Source organism: Penaeus chinensis, chromosome 23, assembly GCF_019202785.1.
Source record: "Penaeus chinensis breed Huanghai No. 1 chromosome 23, ASM1920278v2, whole genome shotgun sequence".
Lineage (NCBI taxonomy): Eukaryota > Metazoa > Arthropoda > Malacostraca > Decapoda > Penaeidae > Penaeus > Penaeus chinensis.
The window spans coordinates 1,125,250-1,131,457 of NC_061841.1; the positions used below are offsets into that span (position 1 = coordinate 1,125,250).

Consider the following 6,208-nt stretch of genomic DNA (forward strand, 5'->3'; position numbering starts at 1 on the left):
ACTTGCCAAATCGTACTTGTTTAGATATTTTATTCAATGCCCTGTTGCTCATAAAACAGTAGTATTCTTTATTGGTTTTTAATGACTAGGAAATATACAGGTCTGAAAATAGATCAAAAACGAATTATACACGTCCACACTAGTGATACAACTCCTGTCTTTTCATTTTCCTTTCTTTCGTCATTTTTCTTTTTTCTTTTTTTTTTTTTCTCTTCATTCTCTTTTAGAACTTTTGCAACTGAGAGGATCAGGAACTGTGTTTGTTCCATATAGATTGCTGGAGTAAACCTGTTTGTATTAGTGAGAGTATAATATCCAGGATATTTCATAAAGGCTGTACTGATCTTCGATTCAAATCTGAACGAAAGAATTCTTCACTTGAGCTGACTTTGGGTATTTGCCTTGCGTAAAGGAGTCCTGGCTATTGAAAAAGTTGTGATAAAAGTGATGCAGTATTTGACTTTTCATTTTTGAGTAGCCTTTTCACTTGTCAGTATGTCTCTCTCTTATTTTTTCCTTTTTTTTTTTATATGGTTTTGTACCAGTAGAAAAAAAAGAGAATGTGAATTACAAAGACCCATTTCACGATCAGAAGTACCTATTTCATTGTGAAACATGTCCTCTGTGCAAATGAACTGAATATGAATGAAAGGCTAGCTAAAGAGCCGCCATTGCTTGATGATAGGTAGTAGTCCAGCAACCAGATCCTTCTAAGTATGCCTGATATACCTTGAGTCTCAAAATACGTGTTTACAAGATGAATTACCACATAGGAAGCTTATTCACCAAGCAGACGGTTCTTAACCAAGACTTTTGTGTCATTGCAGCATAGTGAAGACTGCTGTCCCTTGTCATCACTGAAACCTGGTGTATCATTCCAGTTTAGGAATTTTTAAAAAGTTGTAAATGAGGAATAGGGGACATGCATTAGTTAAGCCAAGTTGAAGAAGTAGGGTTTAGGTTCTTGTGTTAATCATTGTTTTGTGCTATTGAATCAAGTTGGTGATACGTGTGTGATTTTTATTTGCATGAGCTCACTAAAGGTATTATGTTCAGACTCTCGCTCAACTACGAGTAAACCAGAAACATTCAGAGATGTTTTTAGACCCTAATCAATAGGTCTAGAAGAGCAATAAGAATCTAAACATTCTACTGCCGGTGAAGTCCATCGTGTCGAAGAGATTCAGCTGATCCAGATAACGTGCAGCTCTCGTGTTTAGAATATTGGCTCCAAGGCAGATCCTGGAGATAGCTGACCTATTCATTCCACAATACTTGGAAACCGTTTCTCCTCAAATTATGGTTAAAATGAGGGGTGCATTTCCTGTCTTCTACGGGTCCCCACTCTGACCATTTACTCCTTGTCTGTGAATATTGTTTCCTATTCCTGAATAACAGAGGCACCCCTTTTGATATAGGCACTCTCATACAGATTTCAAAAACCTCTCCACAAAGAGCATGAGGTCAGTAATGTCGTTGCAGAGGTTAACAATGCACGATGTCTGTCTGTGATTGGTGGCAAATGCCCAGTGTAGCATACTTTTTATCTTTGTAGATAATATTATAACTTCTGATTTGGTGCTACTGTTTATTTATTGATAGATAAATATGATCATCAGTTATTTGCCTTAAGTAGGGTTCACAAGAGACACTCAGCCTTTCTTGAGAAGTTGTAATGTACCTTTTTCTGTTGCTTTGTATAGTTTGAAGATTAACTGTCAGAATATCTTGGAAAGGTTAAACTTCTCCCCGGCTACCTTGTTTTGTGTATATTTCCTCTCGTTGATGGGTACAACATTCTGGTTAACGAAAGTTGTCAGTATGGTGGTGTTTCTTGTGCAAAGATGAATCCTAAATGCTCCTAGACATTTAACCTTCTCCAGGTTTTGCACTATCCTTAGTACAGAAGTGTTGGAACATTATAGTTTTGGTTATTATAATCAACAGATCCAGTTTTGGAGTGCTTATTATTAGCATCATCAGGCCCCTGACCTCTTCAATTCCATATAACTGTTCAAGTAATACATGCTTTGGTGCCAGTGTTCATTATTTAAGTACGGTATGGTGAATTGGTGAAAATGGCATTCCAGTTTGTCATTACCAGCAAACTTTTAGTCTATTGTGACTTCTTGCAGCAATTTTCAAATGTTGCCAAGGACAGGTAGTGAGGTAGGTTGCATTAGCTTTTATCATATTGCTCCACACGTGGTCATAAGATTTTTCTTGTGTCATATTGGGAATGGAGTACTACTACTTGATTGGTATAATTTTTACAATAGCATTCTTATTGACAGTGCTTTTGTGTGTATGGAAGTGTGGTGGCATTGACAGCAATACTCATGCCATAACTTGTATGATCCCTAGAGAATCCATTATGAAGATGTACATAAAGGATACCTTTAATTAGAAGTATGTGTTTGTTATTTCCCCTTACCTTGTACCTTTGTAATGCACAGCTGTGAGACATGACCTGGCTGTTTGCTATTAATACTGAATTTTTAAGTCAGTTGATAAGCTTGGACACCTTTGCTCTCTTTGTGACATCAATTGCGGGGAGATGAAGATACGGGAATAGATAAACATGGAAAAGGAAACAAAGTCAAAGGGAACATTCACACGTCATAACTAGTGCCGAGTTTTTTAATTTTTATTTTCTTTATTTACATCAGGCCATTCATGTAGAAGAAATCAGTATCTATTTTTATTAATACATTTTAAAAATTGTATTTGATGAAAACCTCCATTAGCTATGTGAAGTGAAGAAAAATGTACCTGATTGTGAAAGCTATATTTTGGCTTCAATTTCCTAAATGCTTTTTTTTTTTTTTTACTAATATTATTTAAGGCACATATTCTGATTTGCTTATTTATCATGGCCTTACACTTTTCACAGATTGCACTAGGTGGTGTATAAGTATGGGATAAATAAGTCTGGTTGTGGATATAAAAAATATCAGCCACATTAACATTTTATTCATCTATATTTCTTGTATATATATTTCCAGTTTTTTTTTTATTTTTCTAAACCCTTCAAAGATTATACTCCCCCAATTCCTTGCCCATTGTTGTTTTGTGTGTGTGTGGGGGGGGGGGGGGGGGGCTAGGAGAAAAGATGAAAGGTTGATGTTGTGTCAGCCATGAACTGGGAATTGTTTCCATCTCCCCAGTTGATTGCCCTGTTTACAACAAAGATCGGACGGACTATGAAGACGACCCACTAGCCTGCCTCCGTGACTACGATGCAGTATCATTACAGTGCAACAGTATTACCCCCAGAGGTTGCCCTAAGCCCCACATCAATATTGCCAAGATTATCTCCTGTAGACATAACCTTCCCCACAAGGTCTATTTAGGAGAATCTTGCCCTGTCTGACCATATCAAGCCCCACCCCATCAATGTCAGAAATGGCATTTTGGACTCCCTGCAGAGCACTGTTGCTCCACAGCCTGCTGCCTTCTCTGAGCCCAACCTAGTCATGATAATTCAAACTGCCCTGCTCAGTGCTAATTATGGTGGCTCTTATTATATAGAAAGCACGCTAGCGAGGTTTTTCAATTACTGTACCATCCTTCCCTCCACTCTATCCCCTCTACCCAAGTAGCCTCTGTGTCTTCCTCAGTGCCCCATACTCCTCAACTGCCCATCTTTTCTTCCCCCATCTCCCAGTCAAATCCTTTTTCCATTCTAAATCCAGATACTCCAATATCCACAACTGCCCCCATGTCTCTCCTTACTCCTCGCCTTACCAATCTAAAGGTTCTACCTCATCCCTTCCTACACCAACATCCTCTACTCCTCACCCCCCCCCCCAATCCCTTGCCCGTTGTTGTCGTGGGGGGCTTAGGAGGCGGAGACTGGGACCCAATGATAGGGAACTCCCCAACCTTGGGACTCAGTCCTCGACTCAACTAATTTTGCATGGTCTTTTTTTCCACTCCTTTTTCGTTTCTATCCCTTCACCAATCCCTTCTACTATCCACTTCCTAAGGTGTTTGAGCCGTCCTGAAAGGATGGAAGGCTGACTTTGTGTCAGTCCTGAACGGCCTGAGGGAGCCATGGACACGATATTCCCCTGCTTTATATCTAGCCCTAGATTCAGCTTCAGGGTGGACTGTTTTTTTCCCCAACATACTCCAGGCTTACCATGGACAATAATGAAAATGTAATCCCACTATTAGGGGCAATGAAACTCTTGAAGAAATTCTAAACTACATAATCGAGTCCCAAACTGACACTCATCCACCTTCAAATTCTACAACTCCCGCTCCCTCCACACTCAAAGTGACAGCCTATATCCATCCTCCTCTTACTCATATTCCCCCTACACCCTATCTTCTAACCCCCTCCCAACACAGCCCATCCCCCCCGACTCCAGCCCCGCCTACATTAACCCTCCCACCATCCCCTCTATCCCTTCCACCCCCTCCTGTATACACACGTGAATCCCTTATATCACAAGTATCCCCTTCCCCAGACCCTCCACCTCCTAATACCCCTCCTGACACAACACCACCTCCCCCCTCGCATTCCTTATCCCACCCTCTGGCTCCTTCCCCCTTCAAATTATCCAACACGTACTACAATCGTTATCGCTAAATCAAAGAATGTATAACTATCCTTCATTGGAACCTTCGCGGTTTCCGCTCTCACAGACCTGACCTCCGACATATCCTCTCCTCTTATAACCCATCCATTATATGCCTTCAAGAAACTTTTCTTACATATCCTCCAATACCAATCCCCAATTACCATTTTGTCTCTTCCCCACACTCCATTTATGTCTCGTCCATACTTATCAACCAGAAAACACCTTATGTCATACCTCCCTTTTTAAACCACTGTCCCTTGTACATGTATTCGTATCTTTCTTCGCCGCTGGATCACAGTGATTTCAGTCTTCTTCTCCCCTTCCCACCCCATTAACTTTGTCGCTTTTGAAAACCTAATTTCCCAACTTCAATCACCTTTCCTCATAGTAGGTGATTTTAACTGCCGCCACACTCTTTGGGGTGATTCTATCACCAACACCCGTGGCCGAGCTCTAGAGCGCTTCCTCTCCACAGCTGACCTTATTATTCTAAATTCAGATCGCCCCACACACTTTGATACACGTACGTAATCTTTTTCATGCATTGACCTCTCTCTATGTTCCCCTTCTCTTCAACCCCCCCAATCCTTTGCCCGTTGTTGTCGTGGAGGGGCTTAGGAGACGAAGACTGAGACCCAATGATGGGGAACTCCTCAACCTTGGGACTCGGCTATCGACTCAACTAATTTTGCATAGTCTTTTTTCCCACTCATACTTTTCGTTTCAGTTTCTTCACCAATCCCTTCTACTATCCACCTCCTAAGGTGTGAGAGCCGTGCTGAAAGGATGAAAGGCTGACTTTGTGTCAGTCCTGAACGGCCTGAGGGAACCATGGGCACGGTATTCCCCTGCCATACCTGGCCCTTACCCCTCAAGGGGACCCTGAGGGGTGGACTATTTTTTCCCCCCAACATACTCCAGGCTTATCATGGCCAATAATGAAGACATAACCCCAATCTTAGGGGCAATGAGGCTTGCCCCTTTATCAAATAGCCCCAATTCCAGCTCTCCTTTGACCACGGCTCCGAACACTGCAACAACTCCCCCATCATCAATGCATACTAGTACAGTATCAACCCTAATCAACAACCAACCCCCAGGAAACATTTCTACTCTCCCAACATGCTCAACTTCAACACCTTTACTCCCACAACCCTCTTCATCAACCACCCCATCTCCCCTTATTACTACCTTACAACCTCCCCCCCAATCCCTTGCCCGTTGTTGTCGTGGGGGGGCTTAGGAGGCGGAGACTGGGACCCAATGCTGGGGAACTCCCCAACCTTGGGACTCAGCCCTCAACTCAACAAATTTTGCATCGTCTTTTTTTGTTCCCCTCCTACTTTTTCCTTTCTGTCCCTTCACCAACCCCTTCTACTATCCACTTCCTAAGGTGTGAGAGCCGTGCTGAAAGGATGAAAGGCTGACTTTGAGCCAGTCCTGAACGGCCTGAGGGAGTCATGGGCACGGTATTCCCCTGCTTTAGTTGTCTAGCCCTTACCCCTCAAGCGACCCTGAGGGGTGGACCGTTTCTCTCACCAACATACTCCAGGCTTATCATGGCCAACAATGAATAACCATTAACCATTAACCATACCATTATTAGAGGCAATGAGGTT

At 42.2% G+C, this 6,208-nt stretch overlaps 1 protein-coding gene across 6 annotated transcripts in view; it reads left to right on the plus strand.

The window, feature by feature from the left end:
• The window catches only part of LOC125037599 (serine/threonine-protein phosphatase 6 regulatory subunit 3-like), a 52,017-nt gene extending 49,608 nt beyond the window's left edge, over positions 1-2,409 (plus strand). For all 6 annotated transcript variants that reach the window (XM_047630790.1, XM_047630794.1, XM_047630792.1 and 3 more), the window contains one exon: positions 1-2,409. This exon is cut by the window's left edge and continues 450 nt beyond it. The gene's annotated coding sequence lies outside the window, so the exon portion shown is untranslated.
• The last annotated feature ends 3,799 nt before the right edge of the window (positions 2,410-6,208 follow it).